Raw genomic sequence first — 27,407 nt, forward strand, 5'->3', positions numbered from 1 at the left:
CACCCACCTCTTGTAGATGCAGAAATGAAGGCTTAGATCCATCAACTAAGCAACTCACCGAGATACCATAGCTAATCTGTGGTAGGCCCAGAAATCACGTTTAGGTGGTTGGTCTCCAGTTTTCCTATTCTTCTAAATGAAGCCAGTCTGCTTATCTGAATACATCGATTGTCAGAGATCCAAAGAGGAAAAGGAATTTGCAGGACAAGACAGCAAGATCTTGAAACCAAGTCTCCAGATTGTTTCAGTCCATCCCAGTGCTAGTACCCACAGACCTCCGGGGCTCACAATGTACCCACGATGCCCTGGGGCTCACAATGTACCCACAATGCCCTGGGGCTCATGGCTCTCCAGGCTTCAGATGAAATGGACCACGGCATGCCTGGGAACATTTCCAGTGCCAATTCCCAATGCCTCTTTGTAAGACCTTAGATTGGTAGTCTAACCTGTTAGGCAGTTAAACTTACAGCTCTTGACACTTCAGTACTCTTGACTTGAAGCTGTCTCTCCTTCCTGTCCAATTCAAATAACGTTTCCCCGCAGACCATTTCCACTGCCAGATGGATTCTTCATCGCTGCTTTCATTTCACCACTAACAGTTCTGTCCAATGTCAGATCCCCGAGCATCAGCAATCTCATTCTCAGACCTTGTCTCTCCCCAGAGAAACTAGACAAGCTCCTTCTGTCTTGGTGTTGTGTGTTTTAAGAAAAAAGATTTTAATTAAAAAGGTAGTACTTCTTAATGAGAACTCACCTTTAGCTGAATACTTATGACACCCAAGGCACCTTGCTTAGCACTTTCTATGCATTAACTCGTTTATTCTTTACCCTCTTTGCAGTAGATACATGGTTATTCCCGTTTGATTGATGAAGTCACAGCACCTTAGAGGTTAAGAGCTAGTAACTAGGAGTTTGGGATTTACATATATGCACATTATTATATAAAAAATAGATAACTGACAAGGACCTACTTATTTCCTGTAGCACAGGGAAGTCTACTTAATATTCTGTAATATGGGAAAATGAATCTGAAAAAGAACCTGACATGTATACACTGTGTGTGTGTATTTAGTTGCTCGGTCAAGTCCGACTCTTTGTGACCCCATGGACTGTAACTCACCAGGCTCCTCTGTCCATGGAATTCTCCAGGCAAGAACACTGGAGTGGGTTGCTGTTCCCTTCTCCAGGGGATCTTCCTGACCCAGGGATCAAACCTAGGTCTCCCTCATTGAAGGCAGATTCTTTACCATCTGAGACGCCAGGGAAGCCCCATATATACATGACTATATATAAAATAGATAACCAGTTCAGTTCAGTTCAGTTGCTGAGTCGTGTCCGACTCTTTGCAACCCCATGAATTGCAGCACTCCAGGCCTCCCTGTCCATCACCAACTCCCGGAGTTCACTCAAACTCATGTCCATTGAATCCGTGATGCCATCCAGCCATCTCATCCTCTGTCGTCCCCTCTCCTCCTGCCCCCAATCCCTCCCAGCATCAGAGCCTTTTCCAATGAGTCAACTCTTCGCATGAGGTGTCCAAAGTACTGGAGTTTCAGCTTCAGCATCATTCCTTCCAAAGAACACCCAGGACTGATCTCCTTTGGAATGGACTGGTTGGATCTCCTTGCAGTCCAAGGGACTCTCAAGAGTCTTCTCCAACACCACAGTTCAAAAGCATCAATTCTTTGGCGCTCAGCTTTCTTCACAGTCCAACTCTCACATCCATACATGACCACTGGAAAAACCATAGCCTTGACTAGACGAACTTTTGTTGGCAAAGTAATGTCTCTGCTTTTGAAGATGCTATCTAGGTTGGTCATAACTTTCCTTCCAAGGAGTAAGCGTCTTTTAATTTCATGGCTGCAGTCACCATCTGCAGTGATTTTGGAGCCCCCTAAAATAAAGTCTGACACTGTTTCCACTGTTTCCCCATCTATTTCCCATGAAGTAATGGGACCGGATGCCAGGATCTTCATTTTTTGAATGTTGAGCTTTAAGCCAACTTTTTTGCTCTCCTCTTTCACTTTCATCAAGAGGCTTTTTCTTTTAGTTCCTCTTCACTTTCTGCCATAAGGGTGGTGTCATCTGCATATCTGAGGTTATTGATATTTCTCCCAGCAATCTTGGTTCCAGCTTGTGCTTCTTCCAGCCCAGCGTTTCTCGTGATGTCCTCTGCATATAAGTTAAATAAGCAGGCTGACAATATACAGCCTTGATGTACTCCTTTTCCTATTTGGAACCAGTCCATGGATAGAGGAGCCTGGTAGGCTACAGTCCATGGAATTGCAAAGAGTCAGACACGACTGAGCAACTTCACTTTCACTTTCTGTTGTTCCATGTCCAGTTCTAACTGTTGCTTCTTGACCTGCATATAGGTTTCTCAAGAGGCAGGTCAGGTGGTCTGGTATTCCCATCTCTTTCAGAATTTTCCAGTTTATTGTGATCCACACAGCAGGAATCCCTTAGAAGAAATAGAGTAGCCACCATGGTCAACAAAAGAGTCTGAAATGCAGTACTTGGATGCAATCTCAAAAACAACAGGATGATCTCTGTTCATTTCCAAGGCAAAACCATTCAATGTCACAGTAATCCAAGTCTATGCCCCAACCAGTAATGCTGAAGAAGCTGAAGTTGAACGGTTCTATGAAGACCTACAAAACCTTTTAGAACTAACAGCCCCCAAAAATAGATAACCAGTGCGAACCAATTGTCTGGCACAGGGAACTCTACTCAATGTTGTGACCTCCATGGGAAGGAAATCCAAAAAAGAGGGATATATGTATGCATAAAGTTGATCCACTTTGCTGTACAGGAGACACTGATACAGCGTTCATTGTAAAGCAACTATACTCCAATAAAAAAGAAACAGATATATATGTGTGTGTGTATATATATATACATATAAATATATCTGAATCACTTTCTGTATATCTGAAACCAACACAACATTGTAAATCAGCTAGTCTTCAATATAAAGGAAAAATTAAAAAAATAATAAAAATTATTTCAAAATTAAAAATTAAAAAAAGCGTTAATGACTAGTAGATAGTGGCAGTACTAGGATTTAAAGCCAGGTTTTTCAGACTAGAAATTCATTTTCTGAGCTTACAGAGCCAATAGGTGTCTTAAAAAGGAAATGAAAACTGCTTTTTTATCCTACTACCTAGAGATAATTGCAGTGGACATTTGCTTTGTTTCCATTCAGTCTGTTTTTCTAGGAAAAGCATTACTAATTAAATGATTAGGGGCTAATTAATGACTAGTTAAGTACTTTTCTTCTTTGCTTTTTTTCATACACCATTTATCATGATTAGATTTTCATGTCATTAAATACTCCTTGAAAGCAACATTTCAAGTGATTGCATAATATTTCATCTTCTGAACAGACTGTAACACATCTGACCATTCTAACTGAACATTTAGGTCGTTTAGAAGTTTTTATTTTTAGATCACTGGTTCCTGATGCAGATTTTGTCACCCCAAGGAACATTGTCCATATGAGGCAGTGTATGGAGACAATTTTTAAAAAATTTTATTTTATTGAGGTATTATTGACTTACAATGTTGTATTAATTTCTGCTGAACAGCAATGTGATTCAGTTATGCATATATATATATGTATATATATATATATTCTTTTTCATATTGCTTTCCCTTATGGTTTATTGCAGTTGTGTACAATCCTTTAAGATCCCATGGACTATAGCCTGGCAGGCTCCTTAGTCCATGGGATTCTTTCAGGCAAGAATACTGGGATGGGTTGCCATTTCCTCCTCCAGGGGTTCTTCCCAACCCAGGGATCAAACCCATGTCTTTTAGGTCTCCTGCATTGTAAGGCGGATTCTTTAGCACTGAGCTAAAGTGCTAAAGCTGGGAAGCTTTATGGTTCATCACAGGATATTGAATATAGCTCCCTGTGCTCTACAGTAGGACCCTGTTGTTTATCCATTCTATATATAATAGGTTGCATCTGCTAACCCCAAACTTCCACTCCACCCTCCCCTCCCCAGCCTTGGAGACAGTTTTGATCGTCATAACTAGAGGGATGTTGGGTGTGTGTAGAGTCCAGGGATGCCCCACACATCCTGCAATGCCCAGTACAGTCCTCCAACAAAGAATTAATTGTCTGACCCCAAATGTCAAGAGTGCTGAGATGGAGAAACCCCCATCTTAGAAAAACCAGCATGCTAGACTGCTTTGTCCATTAAACAGGACATGTTTGACAGACAGATCTCCTCTGGTTTTCTGTGGTTGATTCCTAGAAGGGAAAGTACTGAGTCAAATATTAGAACCTCTTTGAAGGATCCTGAAACACAGTATCAAACTGCTTTCCAGCAAGGTGGAAATACCATTCTTCTAACACCAGTACCTATTAAACCCCACTCTAGCTAGCATGGAAAATGATTATACTATAACCCTTTGTTAATTTGAAACCGGAAAAAAAGTCCTCTCTTGTTATTTTAATTTGCATTTGCTTTGATTATTAAGGAGCTGAGTACCTTTTCATATGCTTATGAGTTGTTTGTATTTCTTCTCCTGTGAATTAGCACTCCTGTCCTTAGCCCACTTTTCTACTGAAGTTTTAGGGTTTTAACTGATTGGTGGGAAAGTTTTCCTTGCAAACCTTTTTTTTTTTTTTTTTTTTCGGATTTCAAAGGCAACTCAGAACATACATTTTGGACTCATTATGTACAACTTATTAACTATTGTTGGGAAGAGCTGTCTAGTAGGGTGATTATGAGTTTTTTTGGAGCTGTTCCCGTGTCAGATATAGAGACATCATTGCAAGTTGATAATATCCTTTGAAGATGAAAACAGCACTTGGGTGTAAACCAAAGTCCTCTGTGACTGAAAGGGAGGAGATGAAAGTGCCTGAAGTTTGGGGTGTGAATTAAAAGTGGAGAGCCAGGAAGTTCAAGCATGTTCTCAAACTGACAGAACCCTAGTCTCTGGCTCAGAAAAAAACTTCTTGTAATCACTGAATAATTGCTTAATTAATGTCACTCTGTTCATGGCTGGAGCAGAGTGGGTTGGAAGAGAGGAGATAAAGTGTATCAGTCTCTCCAGAGAAACCTAGAACAGAACATTTTTGAGAGTTAGCAGGAATCTTAGCAATTATCCAGGTCCCCAAAAGCATCCACTTTGTATCAATCACTGAGATTGTTAGTCGTGTCCAACTCTTTGTGACCCCATGGACTGTAGCCCACCAGGCTCCTCTGTCCATGGGATTTCCCAGGCAAGAATACTGGAGTGGGTAACCATTCCCTTTTCCAAGGGATCTTTCTGACCCAGGGATAGAACCCAGGTCTCCTGCATTGCAGGCAGATTCTTTACCATCTGAGCCACCAGGTACCCCTACCTGAGAGTAATGTGGATGTTAAAAGACCTGTTTCCTTCTACAATTTTTACATTGACTTTTTAAAAAAAATGTTATTGAAGTAGAGTTACTTTACAATGTTGTGTTAATTTCTGCCGCACAGCAAAGTGATTCAGTTATACAGACATTTTCTTTTTCATATTCTTTTCCATTATGGTTTATCACAGATGTTGAATATAGTTCCCTGTGTTATACAGTAGGACTTTGTTGTTATTTTCACATGGATTGTAATATACGTTAGAAAAAAAATACCTGTAGTTAGCTTATCAGTCCCTTGAGTTCATGGATATTATTGCTAAGAATGAGAGAAAAATAAATATTAAGTAAAAAAAAAAGTCATCTAGAACAATGCCTCAGTACTTAGAGGATTGTCTGGCACATTGTAGGTGCTGATGAGTATTTGTGGAATAAATTGGCATAAATTAGAAATGTTTAATAAATAATATTATGAGTGGTATGCATGCGTATAAGTCGCTTCAGTTGTGTCTGACTCTTTGCGACCCCACGGACTGTAGCCTGCCAGGCGCCTCTTTCCACGGGATCCTCCAGGCAAGAATACTGAATGGTTTGCCATTCCCTTCTCCAGGGGATCTTCCCGACCCAGGGACTGAGCCCACGTCTCCTGTGCCTCCTGCATTGCCAGCAGATTCTTTACTACTGGGCCGTCAGAGAAGTGGTATATTGTTCAGTAAAATCTGTGAAAGCGGTAGGAGAATGAGAAGTTTGCAAAAGAGTGCTGTTAATATTCTTGACTGCAGACAAAAAAGAATTAAGTTTCACAGAAAGAGAAACATTGCCCATGATCACAGGGTAGGTAGGACCCAGAATCTGCTCTAAATCCCAGTTTTTCTGTCTCAGAGACCTGGGCTTTTTATGCCCTAAGTAAAGGTTGTTTACAGCAATTTAATCACGGGATTCCCTTCTTCACTGTCGTAACTAGAGTACCCGCAGAGGTCTCTGTCATTTTTGCTTTGTAAATTGTCTAGGCTGACTGGCATTTTGCAAAGGGGTCATCACTGAATGCTTACGATTTTCTAGGTAAAACCAAACACTTCGAATGTGTAGCTTCCTTTCCTTACTTCCTGGAGATTGGGACCAGTCTTATCACCCCATTTCACAACTGGGTAAACTGAGGCACAGAAGTGCCATCCCACTTCCAGTGTGGCATCGTCTGTCCAATCCATTTGGCCCTGGGCATGCACGGCCTGTGCCATACTCTTTGTCTCCATCTTGGATTCAGCTTTGTGTGTATTTCTCTCTCTTTCTCTAAAAGAGATTACTCATTTCATGGTGGAGCCTGGGTGGAGAGGAGAATGGGACAGTTCAGTCCCTCCCTGAGCCCCCTGTGCTGACCCTCAGGTAGGTTTTTTGCAAGAGGAAGGAGTTGACTTTCTTCTTGTCTTGGAGGTTGACTTACATTGCAAAGAACACAGGATGGATCATCTCACGTCCTGAGAAACTACTTTTGCGTTTCTTTTAGGGGGAACAACAAGGGACAACACTTACTTGTGTGTACCCCAGAAATAGACACATCTGGATTTGTATCTAGGCTCTGATTTTTCCTAACATTGTGAGTTTAGGCACATTACTTTTCTGAGCTTCAGTTTCCTTGGATTAATATACCTAGATCAGGAATGAGGATGACGAAATGAAAGTAAGTGCTCAGTTAAAGAGCATTTGGTATTCATTCAACAACCAGTCATCTGAACTTCCCTGGCGGTCCAGAGGCTAAGACTCAGTGCTCCCAATGCAGGAGGCCCAGGTTCAGTCCCCAGTTGGGGAACTTGATACCACATGCTACAACTAAGAGTTCTCATGCTGCACTGAAGATCTTGCATGCTGCAGCAAAGACCGAAGATCCCACATGGGGCAACGAAGGCCTGGTGCAGCCAAAGAAATAAATACAATATTAAGAAATCCCAAGCAAGCAGTCATCAAGCATCTACTATTATACTGTGTCCAACACTGGTGACTTGATGGTGGGTAACAGACACACAGCTCCTGCCCACGTGGAGTTTACCATGTGGCAGACAGGCAGACATCAAGCTGGTAGTTGCCCACTTACGATTTCAATTTGTAATGAATATTTAAGAAACTGTATGAAGAGTTCATTTAGACTGGGCAATCTTTTGTCTTTCTGAGCAGGGTATTGTAAACTGAGAACTGTCAGGTGAATGGGAGGAAGCTCAGGTAGCAAGGAGAATGGGAAGCATGTTCCAGGCAGAGGGAATGGCATCTAGAATGGAAGCGAGGTGGCATCTAGAAATGAAGACGGTGACTTAGAGGGACCAGCAGGAAGGTTGGTGTGGCTGCAGCATGAGAGCAAAGAAGACAGGGAAGGAAGGCAGGAATCCAACGGGGGTCTGTGGACTCCAGGCTCAATATACCTGGTCTAGAGAAATAGTCTAGGGACAGCTTTGGTTGGGCCTTAGCGATCAATACAGATTTTGAATTTTTTTCCCAAGTGCAGTGGAAGCCATCAGAGAGCCCACCATGAGTGGATCAACCCTGTGAACAAATTGCACTGACTCCTGTGTGGAGACAGATTGGAGGAGCCATGGAAGGCAGGCAGGTAGCTGGGGGGCTGTGTGGACAACCAGTCAGAGATGATGGTGACTTGGACCAGGATGGGAGCCATGGTAACGGAGAGAAGTGGATGGATCCAGGGCATATTTTGGACATCACCAAGGACTCTCTCATTGTTCTATAAGGATTCACTTTCTGCTTCGTGTACTTCCTCACTCTGCTGATTTTGGCTGATGGAATATGGGCGGAACCAACAGGGTACAGTCAGAGAACAGGCTTTAAGAGAACTCATGTGCATCTAGCAGGCTTTTGTGTCCCTGTCATTGCTATCACCCTGGCTCTGGAATGAGGTGACACATGGCATAGTCCTGAACTTGGCCTGCATCTTGAGAATGTCCTGAACTTGGCCTGCATTTTGAGAATAAGTTCCACAGAGTCAGGCAGAGCTCTAGCTGACTCATCGTGGTCTTCAACCACTCCGATTTTAGAGCTATTTGTTTCTACAGAAAAACCTGACCCTTACAGAGGTACAACTGGTCATCAGTGTATCATGGTCAGGGATATGATGTCACGGGTGAGGAAAACAGAAGTGTCAAAGACGATTCTTGCATTTCTGGCATAAGCAGCTAGTTGGATTGAGGTGCCATTTACTAAGAAGATCACGAGTTCAGTGTCGTTCTTAGAAATTTAAGATACCTGTGAGGTGCCCAACTAGAAAAATCAAGCCTGGAGATTATCTTTTGTGTCTTGGACTCACAAGAGAGTTCTAAGATAAAGATATATGGTATTTTCTAATGGTGTGCAAACAGAATTTGAAGACAGAAGTGGATAAGATTTTGGGGGCCAGTGTTTCTTGAATTTGATGTGTGTCTGAATTTCTTGAAGATACTTGCTGAGAAAGCAGGTTTCTTGGCCACACCTATGGAGATTCTAACTGAGTAGGCTGAGGTAGGACCTAGGTAGGGAAAAGGACTTGAATCAGGTGGTTCAGTTCAGTTCAGTTCAGTCGCTCAATCATGTCCGACTCTTTGTGACCCCATGAACTGCAGCACACCAGGTCTCCCTGTCCATCACCAACTCCCGGAGTTTACTCAAACTGGTGTTCATTGAGTCAGTGATGCCATCCAGCCATCTCATCCTCTGTTGTCCCCTTCTGCCTTCAATCTTTCCAGCATCAGGGTCTTTTCCAGTTAGTCACTTCTTCGCATCAGGTGGCCAAAATATTGGAGTTTCAGCTTCAGCATCAGTCCTTCCAATGAATATTCAGGACTGATTTCCTTTAGGATGGACTGGTTGGATCTCCTTGCTGTCCAAGGGACTCTGAAGAGTCTTCTCCAACACCACATTTCAAAAGCATCAATTCTTCAGCACTCAGCTTTCTTTATAGTTCAACTCTCATGTCCATATATGACTACTGGGAAAACCATAGCTTTGACTAGATGGAATAAGCTGTCTAGGTTGGTCATAACTTTTCTTCCAAGGAGTGTCTTCTAATTTCATGGCTGCAGTGATTTTGGAGACCCCCAAAATAAAGTCTCTCACTGTTTCCATTGTTTCCCCATCTATTTGCCATGAAGTGCTGGGCTCAGATGCCATGATCTTAAAAGTTTTCTGAATATTGACTTTTAAACCAACTTTTTCACTCTCATCTTTCACTTTCATCAAGAAGCTCTTTAGTTTTTCTTCACTTTCGGCCATAAGGGTGGTGTTATCTGTATATCTGAGGTTATTGATATTTCTCCTGGCAATATGGATTCCAGTTTGTGCTTCATCCAACCCAGTGTTTCTCATGATGTACTCTGCATATAAGTTAAATAAGCAATATACAACCTTGATGTACTCCTTTCCCAGTTTGGAAACAGTTGTTCCATGTCCAGTTCTAACTGTTGGTTCTTGACCTGCATACAGGTTTCTTAGGAGGCAGGTCAGGTGGTCTGGTATTCCTATCTCTTAAAGAATTTTCCACAGTTTGTTGTGATCCACTGCCTCTTGAGAAAGCTGAGCACCGAAGAATTGATGCTTTTGAACTGTGGTGTTGGAGAAGCCTCTTGAGAGTCCCTTGGACTGCAAGGAGATCCAACCAGTCCATTCCAAAGGAGATCAGTCCTGGGTGTGCATTGGAAGGAATGATGCTGAAGCTGAAACTCCAGCACTTCAGCCACCTCATGCAAAGAGTTGACTCATTGGAAAAGACTCTGCTGCTGGGAGGGATTGGGGGCAGGAGGAGAAGGGGACGACAGAGGATGAGATGGCTGGATGGCATCACCGACTCGATGGACGTGAGTTTGGGTGAACTCCGGGAGTTGAAGATGAACAGAGAGGCCTGGTGTGCTGCAATTTATGGGGTCGCAAAGAGTCAGATATGACTGAGCGACTGAACTGAACTGAACTGAACACAGCCAAAGGCTTTGGCATAGTCAATAAAACAGAAGTAGACGTTTTTCTGGAACTCTCTTACTTTTTTGATGATCCAACGGATGTTGGCAATTTGATCTCTGGTTCCTCTGCCTTTTCTAAATCCAGCTGTACATCTGGAATTTCACGGTTCACATACTGTTGAAGCCTGGCTTGGAGAATTTTGAGCATCACTTTGTTAGCATGTAAGATGAGTGCAATTGGGTGGTAGCTTGAGTACTCTTTGGCATTGCCTTTCTTTGGGATTGGAATGAAAACCAATCTTTTCCAGTCAGTCAGGGATGTCCCAAACCCAAACAAGAGTGTCTTTTTTAAAAATATTATTTTCAATTTATTTTATGTTTGGCTTTGCAAGGTCTTCATTGCTGTGTGTGGGCTTTCTCTAGTTGTGGTGAGCCAGGGCTACTCTTTAGTTGCGATGCACAGTGGCTTCTCTTGTGTCAGAACACAGGCTCTCGGTGCCAGGGCTCAGTAGTCGTGGCACATGGGCTTAGTGGCCCCGTGGCATGTGGGATCTTAGTTCTTGGACCAGGGATCGAACCCATGTTCCCTGTATTGGTGGGTGGTTTCTTAACCACTGGCCCACCAGGAAAGTCCCAGGAGTGTCTTTTGAATGTCCAGCTGGCCTTCAGCCCAACAAGAATGATGGTTTGGCTTCTGAATTTTTTCCTGCTCTCTCCTGCTCCCTCACTTGGTTTGTACTGTTCCAGCATTAAGAGTTCCTCCTAAATCTCAGAGGATTTCTCCACATGTCATGGAAAAAGGGCTTGAAAACCCTGAGATGCTTGCATTCCTTTCTATGTATTTATTTATTTATTTATATAGAAGAGCCTGCTTTTAGATGATCGCATGTGAATTTTATTTTATTTTAAATTTTTTATTTTGTATTGGGGGTATAGCTGATTGACAATGTTGTGATAATTCAGGTGAATAGCGAAGGGACTCAGCCATGCATATACATGTATCCATTCTCTCCCAGACTCCCCTAAGGAGCGAGTTAAGTAAGCAGTTTTATCTTGCTTATTCATTTAAATGGTGCCTATGCTGAGCTGCTCTGACTCTGAGATCTGGGTACCTCAATCTTGGAATCTCCATCTTCACAGTGGTGGCCACTCAGGTGTATGTCTGGCCAAGGGGTGGACAGACATGCAGGAAACAGTACCATAGCTCTTTCTGTGCTTCCTGAGCTGGGGTTTCTGCCTGTGTTGCTGGTAATGCCGATTGCATAATTCCTTGGAAATTGCAGGGAGGTGTGACTGAGGTCTCCTGACTCAGAAGGCAGACCGCTCCAATTCCTGGATATATCCATGGCACAGAGGGTGTGATACATACGTGCCTCTTTTTATTTGTTGCCAAGAACTCAGATACTTTCTGATGAAAGTATCAAACCAAAAGCTGCAAAGTGGTGACCCAGAGGTGTATTTGTCTTGCAGATACATTTGATTTGGGCTACATAATTTTTTTAAAAAAATGAACCTAATTCCTAGCATTTAAAAACTAGGAAGCTTCATATGAAATCCAGATTTTTGGCTTCTCTTGAAAAAATTCAGATCTGGCAGTACTGAGCTGGTTTTCCCACATAGCAACAATCAGTCGGAGGTGAGTAGCAGCTGTCCTTACTTTTAACAGGGCTGAGTTCATCAGTTTGCGTCAGGCCCCACCATGCTCTCTTGAGCTTGGTGCTCTGGCTAAGTCCTAGCTACCATTCATCACCTTTTCCAGGCCTGCTTGTCTTGCTTGTGTTACAGCATGGCCCCCAAGGCTGCTGCCTTGCACACCTCCAAGTGAGGTCGTTCACATCATAGTCTGAAGCTGTGCAGTGCTCACCTGTGCAACTGACTTGGCGCTCAACCTGGGATTCTCAACCTGGGATCCATGATCTCTAAGGATCTTTGGATGTGTCTCAGGGTCTTATGGGATGGAAGGGGAAGTCCTGAGGGTGGGGCCTTCGAGAGACCTTCAGTTGCTTATCTCCACTTCAAACAGAAAGCTTCCTTTGGATCCGTGATTTTGGCATGCTGAATTGTAATTTTGAAAAAAAAAAAAAAAAGTTTGTTAAGAAAATTTGATTAATGATGGCCAAAATTCATTTTATCTAAGGCACCCAGTGCTGAGTCTTCTGGGGATAAAACTGCTTCGCATGCATGTAATTGGTGTCTGCAAGTCGCCAACTGCCAAATCCTCAGCCTCGAATTTGTTTTAATCAGTATAATTTACATACAGTGAACTGCCCAGTAGCTGAAGTGAACAATGAGTTTCGACAGATGCATAAACCTGCATCACCAACTCCCCTATGAGGATGGAGAACCTTTCCATCATCCCCCAAATTCCCTTAGAGCTCTTCTCAGGCAGCACCCCAGTTTCCTCGGGTGGGGGTTCCCAGCCTCTGGGATCTAATGCCTGTTGATCTGAAGTGGAGCTGGTGTAATAATAATAGAAATAAAGTGCCCAATAAATGTAATGTGTTTGAATCATCCCCAAACCAACTCCACCCTCTGATCCGTGGAAAAATTGTCTTCCACAAAATTGCTCCCTGGTGCCGAAAAGGTTGGGGATCACTGCTAGAGGAAGCCGCTGTTTTGATGCCTTCTACCGTGAAGTAGGTTCGCATGCTTCCCAACATGGTACAAATGGAATCATAGCCGATGTAGTCCTTTGTGTTAGCCTTTTTTTTTTTTTTTTGGTCAAAGGTGTTCACTTAATATAACTTTTACTTTTGAAATAATTGTAGATTTACAGAAAGGTTTAAAAATAGTACTCCTTACCAGGTTTCTTCCACTGGTTCAGTCTTACATAATTACAGTTATAATCAAAAATAGGAATTTGACATGGGTACAATGTGTGTGTATAGTTCTCTGCCATTTTGTCACATGGGTAGATTACTGTAACCACTGCTGGAATAAGATTCCATCACCACAAAGCTTTTCTTCATTCTACCCCTTCACAATCATACACTTCTCCTCCCCCTACACACCCTCCATCCTGAATCTGTTTTATATCTGTAGAGCTTTGTCATTTTGAGAATGTTATGTGTTTGCTTCTTTTCCTCCTCCTCTCCCCGGCTAATTAGAGGGGGCCCGTAGACTCAGAAGGTCAGAAGGGCTTTCTTCTACGTCCCAGTCTCCTCCCCTCTCCTGAGACTCACTAGGGTAAGTGCATTTAACTAGGTCTTTGGTTCTGAATTTTGACTTCACAAAGAATCTCCCCTAGAGCACTTTTTAAGCAATTTTATTAAAGGATAGTTGATTTACAATGTTAATCTCTGCTCCTCTAGTAGAGTATTGAAAACTCCATTGCCCTAAACTAATATATGGTAGAAAAAAAATCAGAACAAGGGTTGATTCTGGGGAGTAGAGGTATGCATTCACTGAGCAAGGATATGAAGGAACTTTCTGGGGTGGTGGTGATGTTGTCTGTCTTGATACAGATTGAGGTTACATGGGTGTATGCAAGGGGGCTTCCCAAGTGTCACAGTTGGCAAAGAATCCACCTGTCAGTGCAGGAGACAGAAGAGACTTGAGTTCAACCCCTGGCTCAGGAAGATCCCCTGGAGGAGGACATGGCAACCGAGTCCAGTATTCTTGCCTGGAAAATTTCATGGACAGAGGAGCCTGGCACGCTACAGTCCATGGGATCTCAAAGAGTCAGACACCCCTGAGCGACTGAGCATGCATGTGGGCAGATGCAATTGTTAAACCTGTAAAATGATATACTTCAGATTGTGTGTTACATTCTTAAATAAATTTTATCTCCAAAGAGACAAATATAAACAGATACCAAACTTTAGTTCGTGACATGACACTCATGCAGAAGTGTTTAGGGGAAGACAGGCTGCTGTCTGCAATTTACTTTGAAATGAAAAAAAAAAAAAAGCAACCCCACGAATATGGGTTGATGGGTGGAAAGATGGATAAATATATGAAAAAGCAAGAATAGTAAATGTTAAATGTAGAAATTAGGTTGTGGATATATGAGCATTCATGGTAAAAATTCTTCAACTCTTCTGTGTGCTTAAGCACATTCATAATAAATAGATTGGGAAAGGTGCCAATCACCCAGGATTCTACCCTAGATAAATGGATTTAATTGATCCGGAATGGGGTCTGGCCATATCAGTGCTTTATAAAGCTCTCTGTGATGGAAAACCACTGACCTGACTTAGAGTAATAGCATTTGGACTTTACAAGTTGCCAATTTTATGTCAAGACCTTCACTTGCAAGATCTTGTTTAATCCCCCACAACAGCTCTGAGTGATCAGAGAGGTGTCTGTCACAGTCACATGGCTACAAAGTGGAAGAGCAGGATTGGAAACACTATGCTCTGGATCCCTAAATCATGCCCTTTGATGAATCCCCTTAATGTGGGCCAGGCATGATAATAAGCCGGCAGAATTTCCCTGCTTCTCCCTGCAATCATTCCAGGAGTTAGGCCTGATTATCCTCATTGTGCAAAAGCAGAGGCTACAGGGGGTTAAATCACTTCGCAGTCGTTCATTTGATAATGATCTAAATGTCAGGCATTGTGCTAGGAGCTGCCAATGCCCTGGCAGAGCGTCAGTGACCCCTGTCTTCGTAGGTTGTTGTGGTTGTGTAGTCACTAAGTTGTGTCCGACTCTTTGTGATGCCATGGACTGCAGCATGCCAGGCTCCCCTGTCCTCCACCATTTTCCAGAGTTTACTCAAGTTCATGTTGATTGAGCAAGTGGTGCCATCCAACCATCTCATCCTCTGCTGCCCCCTTCCTCCTTTTGCCTTCAACCTTTCCCAGCATCAGGGTCTTTTCCAATGAGCTGGCTCTTTGCATCACATGGGCAAAGTACTGGAGCTCCAGCTTCAGCATCAGTCCTTCCAATGAATATTCAGGATTGATTTCCTTTAGAATAGACTTGTTTAATCTCCTTGTATTACAAGGGGCTCTCAAGAGTTTTCTCCAGCACCACAATTTGAAAACATCAATTCTTTGGCGCTTGGGTCTTCATAGGGCTTGCACTCTAATAGGAATGTAAGCTCAAAATTGCATTCTTAACCGAGTATTGGATGACAGCCATGATTTATGCTGTTGAGATCTAATTAGAGGGAGCTGTGAGGGCTTCTACAAAGGGCATTAGACAGAGTCTTGGGGATGGATAGACATCAAAGACAGCATCCTTAAGAGGATAACAGTGAACTGAAACGGAATAGTTGGTGTTGTCAAGGGGCACACATCCCACTGGAGGAAACAGCATGTGTATGAACCTCAAAGTGGGAAAGATTTCAGGAGTGAAAAGATCAGCGTGGTTGAAGCAGAGTGAGATGAGAGGGGTGTGGTGCAGAGTGAGATCAGAGCAGTCGCAATTGCCACAACACGCAGAGTCTTAGACCCCATGGCAGTGACCCAGGACTATAGCCTCAGATCACTGGGGAACCAAGGAAGGGCTTCAAACATGGGAAGAACATGACCCATTTTGCTCCAGGTTATGTAAGTTCCAAAATGGCCAAATCCAGATTTAGACCCAGATTTCTTTGCCCTTAAAGCCTCTGTCTCCCTAAGATTGATGTATTCCAATCTTTTCAAACATTGGTGTGTATTTCTGAGAATTGTTGGTTTTGGCTACATGCAAAAACCCAACCTGCTCGAATGGCAAGATACGTTCTCTTCATTATAAAACAGAGGGCATAAAAGCTATCTGCAAATACTACTAACAACAACAATAAGCAGAAGTGACAGCATCCATAATATTCTGTGGGGCAGAACGAAATAATAACTGTTGGATAAGCCATATGCTGGCCTTGCATTCTTTTTTTAGACTGAAGTATAATTGATTTATAATGTTGTGTTAATTTCAGGTGTACAGTAAAGAGATTTGGTTGTACATATATATCTACTATATATCTATACGTATCTATTCTCTTTCAGATTCTTTTCTATTATAGGTTGCTATAAGATTGGATATAATTCCCTGTGCTGTACAGTAGATCCTTGTTATTTATCTATTTTATGTAGAGAAGGGTGTAGATATTTTAAGCTCCTACACCTAATTTATCCTTCTCCCCACCTTTTCCCTTTGGTAGCCATAAATTTGTTTTCTGTGTCTCTGAGTCTATTTCTGTTTCATAAATAAGTTCATTTGTATCATTTTTTTAGATTCCAGATGTGAATGGAATCATATGGTATTTGTCTTTCTCTGTCTGATTTACTTCACTAAGTATGATAATCTCTAGATCCATCCATGTTTCCGCAAATGGAATTATTTCATTCCTTTTCTATGGCTGAGGAGTATTCCATTGTGTGTATATATTTGGTCTCTTCTTTAAGTCTGCCTCAAAGGGGCTCTAGAAAAAAGCCCAGCTTTTGACAGATCTGTAAGGCTCCTTAGTGTCCTACTTGTCCATTTTAAAAAAGGCCCAGAGAAGAGATGTTATGCAGTCAAAGCTCAAAAGGAAGCCTATGGTCATTCAGGAACCAGAAGTCAGGTTGCTTGATAGTCGGGTCTGTGTGTTAAATCTCCCCAAAGTCAGGGCCAAAGGAATGGTCAATGGTGAGGCCAGAAGGCTGGGCTGGACCAATTCACACCCTTTTTGAGTTAAGGTAAAGATTTCTGGTTTTATTCTAAAAGTCCTGGGAAGCCATTGGAAAACTTTATGCAGATTCCCCTTTTACAAAGAGATCTCTAGATGCTCACTCTAGAGGGGGTCAGTGCTCTCATCCAGTCAGGAGATGATGGTGACTGAACCTAGGTTGGGATGGGGATGCTTTTGGAAAGGGGAGAGATTCAAGAAATATATGAGAGACTATCAATAGAACCTGGTGATGGCTTAGTTATGAAAATGGGGGATACCTCCTGGGTTGCTGGGTTGGCTGGCTGAGACCATTGGAGGTTCCATTTCTGAGATGAAGGTGATTGAATGCTTTGGGGGAGTTGGTGCAGGGAAGGGTGGCTCAGTCCTCGATTTGAGGCATTGTTACATTTGGGACACTTGGGAAACGTCCAGACAGACATGCCAAGTCAGTGGTTGGATAGATGAGTCTGGAGATCAAAAGAGAGATCAGTGCTGGAGATTTAAATTTATGAGTTTTGGAAGGTTTCCAGGTAGATGAGATCAGCTGTTAAGAAGCATAGAGGAAGAGGCTGGGTGTGGGGGATGGTGTTTATGAAGCACCTACTATGTGTTGTCATCGTGCATCCTGCAAGCACTGGATGGTTGGATACCCATTTTTGGCCAATGAACAAAATGAGGCTCAGATAAGTTATTTGCCCAAGGGCACACAGTATGCGTGCAGAAAGTGAAAGTGAAGTCACTCAGTCATGTCCAACTCTTTGCGACCCCATGGACTGTAGCCCACCAGGCTTCTATGTCCACGGGATTTTCCAGGCAAGAGTACTGGAGTGGGTTGCCATTTCCTTCTCCAGGGCATCTTCCTGACCCAGGGATTGAACCTGGGTCTCCCGCATTGCAGGCAGATACTTTACTGGCTGAGCCACCAGGGAAGTATGCAGAGGTGGAATTTAAATCCAGCTCTTTCTCTCTTCTACTTCTAGGAAAAAAATCTTCCATGAGGGTCCTGAGATTGACTCTCACTGGACAAATCTGAGTACTTTCTCATCCTTGCTCCCCTCCTCAGGCCAGTGGGACCTTCTGATTGACCAGGCCTGGGACAAGGGTCATCCCTTGAAACAGGGCACTGAGGTTGACCCCACTGACCACATGGCTGCAGAGTGGGGGAGGGGAGGGACTGTGATCAGAGAGGGTGGAGGGTGGATGCTGGTGGGGATGAGGAGCAGGTGACCTTTGCAAACAGACACTCTGCCTCTTGGGCACTAATGTCCCAGGGACGGCTGCCTGTTTGGAAAAGCATTGCTGCTACATGGCATTTCTTGGGTGACCTCGGCTTGTGAGCAGGGAAGGTCTGAAGCGGTGGGAGGCTTATTTTAGAGAGTTGAGCACAGAATGTTGGAGTCCTTTTCAATTGCAAAGTCACCCACTAAGGCATATGTCTCCCTGCAGCTTAGGCTACAGATGGGCAGTGAAGCCACACACGCACACACACACACACAAACACATACACAAAAACACTCTCCAAGAGCCTGATTTCAGATGAGCTTTTATTAGCTAGCATATCATCTGTGCAAAGAAGACTCACATCTGAGTGTTAGCATCATTGGCAGGAAAGAAAAATAAGCCTGCCAGACTCTTTCCTTCCTCCTCCAAAAGAAGGGGCCAGAGTGACCCCAGGAATCTGAGTGGGTGTGTTTGCTCTGAGTGCCTGTCCCTTGCCTTGTTTCCTAAACCCGGAACCAGAGAGGTCAAACCACCAGCTATCAGCAGGGTGATGGGTGGGGGGTGTGTGGAGTCCCACTTCCCTGCTACTATATCAACCTACCAGTCAGCCCTTGACACTCAGTCAGCATTTATGGAGCACTCGCTCTGTCTCTCTGACTTGTGGCTGAGGGCAGAGAGGATGCCAGTGAAGCATGACTCAGAACTCTGTCCTCAAGGACTCTGCAAGTCACTGGGGACTCCATTCATTCATTCATCAGACTTTTTTTAATTGGGGTATAATTGCAATGCAAGCACAATGCTGTGTGAGTTTCTGCTATATGACAAAGTGAGTCACCTATATGAATACCTATTTTCCTTCTCTCTTGGACCACCCCCTCCACCCAATTGCACCCCTCTAGGTTATCACAGAGCATCGAATGGAGCGTCCTGTGCTGTGCAGCAGCCTCCCACTAGCTAGCTGTTTTACACATGGCAGTGTATATATGTCAATCCTACTCTCCCAGCTCATGCCACCCTCCCCTTCCTGCTCTGTGTCCACATATCTGTTCTCTACATCTGCGTCTCTATTCCTGCCCTGCAAGTAGGCTCATCTGTACCATAAATTATCGGACATTTCTATCTGTCTCGTTCATCACTGTGGTGCTAGTACCGTGCATGCTGCCTGGCTCACTACAGGTAGTGAGTACATATATGTTGGATGTGCAAATGAGAGGAGACATAAGAAAGTGAAGTGAGTTATACCCTGTGATGGAAGGACCAGGAACCTTACCTCAGATGTTTACATTCACTGGGGGCACATGGATACCATCCCTGAATGGCATGCACTCTCTCCTCCAGCCTGCTCGGCTCCACCTCATGTCTGACTCTGCTGACCACTCTCTGGTCTTTGAAACTCACCTTTTCCTTGGTTTTCATGCTGTACTTTCTTCTCTGTTTCTTTTCCAGCTTTTAGACCATCCAGCTCAGGCTACTCTTAAAAAAAATTTTTTTTAAAAAATTTATTTGGCTGTGGCAGGTCTTAGTTGCAGCATGTGGGATTTAGTTCCCTGTCTAGGGATCAACAGTGATGGCAATGGCACCCCACTCCAGTACTCTTGCCTGGAAAATCCCATGGACAGAGGAGCCTGGTGGGCTGCAGTCCATGGGGTTGCTAAGAGTTGGACACGACTGAGTGACTTCACTTTCACTTTTCACTTTCATGCTTTGGAGAAGGAAATGGCAACCCATTCCAGTGTTCTTGCCTGGAGAATCCCAGGGACGGGGGAGCCTGGTGGGCTGTTGTCTATGGGGTCACACAGTCAGACATGACTGAAGCGACTTAGCAGCAGTAGCAGCTAGGGATCAAACCCGGGCCCCCTGCTTTGGGAGCAGAGTCTTCGCTGGACCACCAGGGACGTCTCCATAGTTCAGGCTACTCTTTTCCTACCTGTCTCCAACTGTAGGTGCCTTCAGCTCTCTTTTCATCACCTTCCATACCTTTTCTGCACACCTCCTGCCTCAGGGCTACTTCAGTGCTGGTGAGCCCCTGCAAAATGCTCCTTCATTCTGTCACCAGGTATTTACAGGGTACTATCCATGTGTCTCTTTCAGGGTCTATTCTAGGTGTTACAGACAATACAATGAACGACACACAAGCCCTTGTACTCCAAGAATGTCTGTCTCCTACTCCCAAGTCTCCGTCTTGAGTTCCAGACTCATGTAGCCAAATGTATACGTGATGCTCTATTGGACATCAAAAAGAGATTCATCCTTTCTCCCACCAGACCAGCCCCTCCTCTTGTTTTATGGGTCTCAGCAGATGGTTCTTTCCATCACCTGTTTCCCCAAACCAGAGAACAGAGACTCATTCTAGACTCTGCCCTCTTCGCACACCTCCCACACCCAGTAGGTCCCAATCCCGTAGTTCCCACATCTCCCATATTGCTCCCTTTTCTCTACTCTCCACCCACAAATGTTCCTTATCTCTTGCCTGTATTTATTGCCATGGCCGCCATATTGCTCTCTCTGCTTTTGTTCTTTCCTTCTTTCAACTCATCTCCCCACCGCAGCCAGAGAAATCGAAGATCCCAATAATTTCACATTGCTGCATTCCTTAAAAACTTGAGAGCCTTCCACTGCCCAAGGGTGAGAACCCAAGCTTTTAAATGTGGCCTTCAGGGCCCTTCATGACTTTCCGCAGTACACTCTCCCAGCCCCCACTCTTATATGGCCTTGTGCAGACTTGCTCTTGGCTCCCCTAGTGTGACCCAGCAACACTTTGCTCTTGCCAGCTTTCTTCTCTGCAGCTGTTCTTCCAGCTCCCTGCAGAGAACTGGCCTCTCCCTCTCTCTTACCCCTCTTGTGCCCTGTCATCTAGCTCTGCTCCTATACTCTTAAAAAAAAAATGTTATGTGTTTTTTAATTGGTGGAAAATTGCCTTATAATTTTGTGTTGGTTTCTGCCATACAACAACGCGAATCAGTCTATATATATATCCCTTTCCTCCGGAGCCTCCTTCCCCCACCCCCCATCTCTACCCCTAGCTTCATTCTTTTCTTCATAAATTTTATATATTATTGTTTAGCTATGCTGGGTTCTAATTGTGGCATGTGGGATCTAGCTCCCTTACCAAGGATCGAACCCAGGCCCCCTGCATTTAGGAGCATGTTGTCTTAACCACTGGACCACCAGGGAAGTCCCTCTGCTTCTGTATTCTTGTTGCACATGTGTGTTTACATGACTCTCTCCTTTAAATCCCACAATAGGAGGAGCAGTCACTTAGTCTTCCCAGTGCCTGGCACTCGTAGGTGACTGTAGCGGGTGCAAGGTGCCCTGCCCTTATTCCTTCAGCTTGTCCCTCTTCCATACCAACTGTAGGTTTCTGCTTGCCAGCAGGGTGATGCTCCATGTGAGGGTTTCCTCTGACCGCAGGAGCATGCCTGGGAGTGAATGGAGCAGAATGGAAGTGTCAGGATGTTAACATTTTAGGGAACATTGGTGGGTAAATAATAATTAAAAATAACTACATGGAATCATAGTCAGCCATAGAAAGGAAAAAAATCAGGTCATTTGTAGAGACGTGGATGAACCTAGAGTCTATCACACAGAGTGATGTAAGTCAGAAAGAGAAAAACAAATACCATATATTAATGCACATATATGGAATCTGTAAAAATGGTATAGATAGGGACTTCCCTGGTGGCTCAGTGGTAAAGAATCTGCCTGCCAATGCAGGAGACATGGGTTCGATCTCTGGTCCAGGAAGATCCCACACGCTGTGGAGCAACTGAGCCCGTTTGCCACAACTGCAGAGCTCTGGAGCCCGGGAGCTTGTGCGGCTGCTGAAGCCCATATGCCCTAGAGCCTGTGCTCCACAACAGGAGAAGCCACCACAACTAGAGAGAAGCCTGCTTAGCAGGGAAGACCGTAAATAAATAAATAAAATTATGTTAAAAATGATATAGATAATCTTATTTGCAAAATAGAAATAGAGACACAGACGTAGAGAACAAACATATGGATACTGAGGAGGGAAAAAAAGGGGTGCAAGGAATTGGGAGATTGGGATGGACATATATACACAACTGATACTGTGTATAAAATAGATAACTAAAGAGAACCCACTGTATAGCTCAGGAAACTCTACTCAGTGCTCTGCGATGACCGTAAAGGGAAGGAAATCCAAAAAATGGGGATATATGTATAGGTATAGCTGATTCCCTCTGCTGTACAGCAGAGACTAACACAACATTGTAAAGCAGCTATGAAAAGTGAAAGTCTCAGTTGTGTGCAACTCTTTGCGACCCCATGGACTATACAGTCCATGGGATTCTCCAGGCTGGAATACTGGAGTGGGTAGCCTTTCCCTTCTCCAGGAGATCTTCCCAACCCAGGGATCAAACCCAGGTCTCCCGCATTGCAGGCGGATTCTTTACCAGCTAAGCCACCGGGGAAGCCCAAGAATACTGGCGTGGGTAGCCTACCCGTTCTCCAGTGGATCTTCCTGACCCAGGAATCGAACCAGGGTTTCCTAGATTGCAAAGCAACTATACTCTAATAAAAATTAATTCAAAAAAATCTTCTAAATTTAGATGAGCATTGGAGGGTTAATAGCTCTGCTCCCTCGCTGCTTGGGTGCAGCCATGATGAGACGATCTTCACACACGCTCTCAGCGGTCCTCATCGTGAGTGTGCTCCAGCCGTGTCAGGGGTAACTTGCTCGCCAGCACACCCTCCCTCGTGTCACGTCCCCAGTTCTCTGCTGAGAATTCCAGGGGTCGTCATCTCACTAACGCATCCAGATCTTTGTCTCAACGTCTGCCTCCGCCCAACTAAGACAGTGCATGAAAGATGTTTAATGACTGACTAAAACATGTCATACAATGACCATAAAGTATCTGTAAAACAGTAAGTGAGCGACGCGAGACAGTTTACAACCACCAATCAGCCGATTCAAAGCCTCTGTAAATCAGAGGATAAGGACCCCAGTGAGGATGGCGAGTAGTTAGCGTTAACACTGAGTAGGCATTGACCAGGTCCCAGGCTCTAAGAGGGAGTGTGTGTGTGTGTGTGTTTCTCTCATTTAAACATCACAGCAGCTTGTGGTCAGGCCATTATAACAATCCCTATTTATAGATGAGGAAGTAAGCTGGGAGACAAAATGGTTAACCCAGCTTCCCAGCTGTAGGTGGGGGAGCTGGGAGCTGGCTCCAGATGTCTGGTTTTGAGCTGGATTCTGAGCTGCTGTGCCTTATAGAGAGGGTGAGACTTGATTTGGGTTTTGGAAGAGGTCGCGAAGGGCGTTCTAGGAAGGGGGGTCAGCAGGAGCAAAGGCAAGATGAGAAAGTACAGGATTTGTTCAGGGTCATATGCCTTGAGGGGAGGTTTTTTTGTTCTTCTGTTTTGCTTCTTTTTCTTCAGTTTTATTCAGAAATAATTGACACACATCACTGTAATTGCCTTTTTACTATAAAATAATATACTCATTGTAATGAAGAGAAAAGGGGCTTCCCAGGTGTCTCAATGGCAAAGACTCTGCCTGTCAAGCAGGAGACATAGTGTTCGATCCCTGGATTGAGAAGATCCCCTGGAGAAGGAAATGGCAACCCACTCCAGTGTTCTTGCCTGGGAAGTCCCATGAGCAGAGGAGCCTGGTGGGCTACAGTCCATGGGGTCGCAAAGAGTCAGACATGACTGAACGACTAAACAGAAGCAGCAGTGATAAAGAGGAAAAGAAGCAGAAAAGCAGATTCTGATGCTATTATATGACCTAACTACTGTTAAGGTTCTCATCTGTTTCTTTCTAATAAAAGTGGGACTTTATTTATCTGCAGGAAGCTCTGCCTTCTGCAATGATCTCATTTCCTCCTCCCCTTTTCCTGTCCTCTGTATTCTTATCTAAAAGATGATGCTATTTAAGTGCTGCAGTCATTATGCCAGCAAATTTGGAAAACTCAGCCGTGGCCACAGGACTGGAAAAGGTCAGTTTTATTAACAGGCTTCCCAGGAGGTGCTGGTGGTAAAGAACCTGCCTGCCAATACTGGAGATGTAAGAGTGGCTGTTTTGATCCCTGGCTTGGGAAAGATCCCCTGGAGGAGGGCATGGCAACCTATTCCAGTAATCTTGCCTGGAGAATCCCATGGACAGAGGAGCCTGGCGGGCCACAGTCCATAGGGTCACAAAGAGCTGGACACGACTGAAGCGACTTAACATGCACACGCACGCTGTATTATTACCAGCATCCTGGGGTGTGGGGAAGGCTGAGGGGTCAAAAGCTGGAATCAGAAACCTCGGAGGAATCTGGCTACAGACGCTGCAGTAGCACATTCCTTTCTGTCGCTTTACTAATTTTAGGCAGAGGTGCAGGAGTCTCAAATGCACACTGGAACTTAGATGCAAAACCACCGGATTCCGGAGCCTCATGGCCACGGTTGCAAACTCAAATGCCTGCAAGGGCCAGGCAGCCAAGGTGAACCCCTCGAGGTAAGATGGTAAATGGCAGCACCTGTGTCTTGTCTGGAGGGGGCAGGCGACAGTCCACTGCAGGCCCTCATTGCTTGGTGGGGCTGGGGGTTCAGCATGGCTGCTTTTCCCATTCTATAGGAAAGAGAAAACAGGAATCCAATTTTTAAAAGGAAGAACATCCTAAATTGTGAGTATTGGCCATAAATTAGTTTTAAAAAACATCTTGCAGGGTGACATTGAGGAGCTCGAACAAAATGTGTTAATGGATCAGACTCAGCTTATAACCCCCTTATTAAGACCCCCTACTTAAGACAATAGAATATTGTGCTTAGCTTGACAGAATCCATTTTAAATAAATAATGAGGAACCAAGAGAATCTTAACGTCAGAATCGTTAGTGTTATAGATTCTTAGAGGTACAACTATCTCCTAGGTACTTGACCCATTCAATCGTTAGCATAACAGACGGAATTTTAGCTGAAATCTCAGGAATGTAAAATCGAATAACCAGAAAAACAGAATTACTAGCGTTATTTGTTTTTTTGAGTCTAGACCTTTACTAATTAACCTCTACAACCTCATAATCAAGCATTATTAGAATCAGGTGCCTCCTACAACAAGTATCTGGCCTTTAAGAAAGCCGGTTGAATGACTCTACTTGGCAAATCTCTGCTTGAATGAACTGGACCCCTTCCAAGATATTCTTGTTCATTTCTTCCAGAAATATATACTTTAAATATTTCTTAGTTATTTCTTTGGGCTTCTCTGAGGGCTCAGTGGTAAGGAATCCACCTGCAAAGAAGGAGATGTAGGAGACATGGGTTTGATCCCTGGGTGGGGAAGATCCCCTGGAGGAGGGCATTCTTGCCTGGAGAATGCTATGGTCAGAGGGGCCTGGTGGGCTGCGGTCCACAGGGTCGCAAAGAGTTGGACACAGCTGAAGTGACTAAGCACACACCTACATTTATTTGTTTGGCTGTGCTGAGTCTTAGTTGTGGCTTGTGAACTCTCAGTTGCAGCATGTGGGATCTAGTTCTTTGATCAGAGACTGAACCCAGACCCCCTGCATCGAGAGTCTGGAGTCTTAGCCATTGGACCACTAGGGAAAGTGAAAGTGAAGTTGCTCAGTCGTGTTTGACTCTTAGCGACCCCGTGGACTGCAGCCCACCAGGCTCCTCCATTCATGGGATTTTCCAGGCAAGAGTACTGGAGTGGGGTGCCATTGCCTTCTCTGGACCACTAGGGAAGTCCCCCCCAAATATTTTTTATTGAGCACCTAATACATATTGGCATCAGTGAACCAGAAAGACATAATGCCCACTGTGATGAAGTACACATTCTTGTGCAGGTGGGCAGGCAGAAAACAGACATGAAAGATAATTTTAGACAGTGATCAGTTCTAAGGAGAAAGAAAATAGCATAATACTACAGAAAGTGACATGATGGGATGAGTAGGGTGGACCTCTCCTCCTTTGAGAGGAGACCCGAATGATGAGGAAGAGTCAGCCATGGGCAGATCTGGGGAAGGGAGGTCCAACCTGGGAAACGGCAGGTGCAAAGGACCTGAGGTGGGAACAAGCTTGTGTGATCGTGGTGCAGGAAAAGCCCTGGTGGGTTGAAGCACAGTGAGTGGGAGGGGGAACAAGGTGGAAGAGATGGGGTCAGACTGCTGGGCAGCAGTGCACCCTCTTTTCATTTCAAATAAATAATGAGAAACTTTCAGCACACCTGTGTTTAACCCACTGCCCACTACACATTACACATAAGTGCTTGCTAAGCGATTTGGATGTAGAAGCAGGTCACAGAGAACGAGGTCAGGGTTAGTAGCGCCCTGGGCCACTGCTTCAAACAAGGGTCCGTGGTTGTGCTTCGTCAGTGCTTTGCAAGCATTCTCGTGCCTGTGTGCTTATTGCTTCAGTCATGTCTGACTCTGCGAACCCCATGCACTGCAGCCCGCCAGGCTCCTTTGTCCCTGGGATTCTGCAGGCAAGAACACTGGAGTGGGTTGCCATACTCTCCTTCAGGGCATCTTCCCGACGCAGGGATGGAGCCCGAGTCTCTGATGTCTCCAGCATTGGCAGGCAGGTTCTTGACCACTAGTGCCACCTGGGAAGCCCTTGCGAGCGTCTTCTTTACAGAAACCACCTGCCCATCACCCTCGCCTTGTGACTTCCCCTCCTCTCTGGTCCTGTGGGGCTGGGCTCCTGTATCATCAACGACGGCCAGACGGGGAAGAGAGACAACTTTCAGAAGTATGTGTGAGAGCTGTCACAGCCTCTGTGCTTGCTATCTCCATGGTACCCAGGCAGGGGGACAATCTAATTAGGCTATTTTCAGCATCCCAGAGGGAGGGGAAGTGGAGGGAGACAGGGAGAAGGGGGCCTGCCTCTCTCGCTGCCTATCTCTCTTCTCTCTCTCTCCCTCTCTGAAGTTATTATTGATTAAGCAGTCAGAGGCCACGGAGGCAGGACCTTTCTATGCTCCGTGCTGGGATCAGAGGAGGCTTTTCGGCAACGCGGTGGGACTTGCCAACTGCATCAGGGACCCCAGGGCTGGCGGGCTTCCAAGTGACTGGTGCTAACGAGCTCTGAAGCCTACAGCTTTGACTGAAAACACGTCCCCTACAGGCTGTTTGTCCTCTGCCAGGGTTGGGCTGCCACCAGCTTCCTCTGGAATGATGGGCCCAGAGACAAGGAGGCTGGCAGGCCTTTATTTCTTAGCCTGGGGCCTGTGTTGGCCTTCAAGGCTTTTGCCTGTGATCTTTAGAGCCTTGCAAGGAAGTTAGGCTTTCATCTGCCTGGAGCACAAGGCCAGTGGCTCCTGGGAGTGACTCAGGGCCATGGACTCAATAAAGATACAGTTGACTAAATTCCAAATGGCCAGA

The 27,407-nt window shown here is 44.6% G+C and overlaps 1 protein-coding gene across 2 annotated transcripts in view; it reads left to right on the plus strand.

The window, feature by feature from the left end:
* The window catches only part of SHISA9 (shisa family member 9), a 351,916-nt gene that overhangs the window by 98,465 nt on the left and 226,044 nt on the right, over window positions 1–27,407 (plus strand). The gene's annotated exons all lie outside the window — the stretch shown is intronic.

Source organism: Oryx dammah, unplaced genomic scaffold (genome assembly GCF_014754425.2).
Source record: "Oryx dammah isolate SB20612 unplaced genomic scaffold, SCBI_Odam_1.1 HiC_scaffold_2, whole genome shotgun sequence".
NCBI lineage: Eukaryota > Metazoa > Chordata > Mammalia > Artiodactyla > Bovidae > Oryx > Oryx dammah.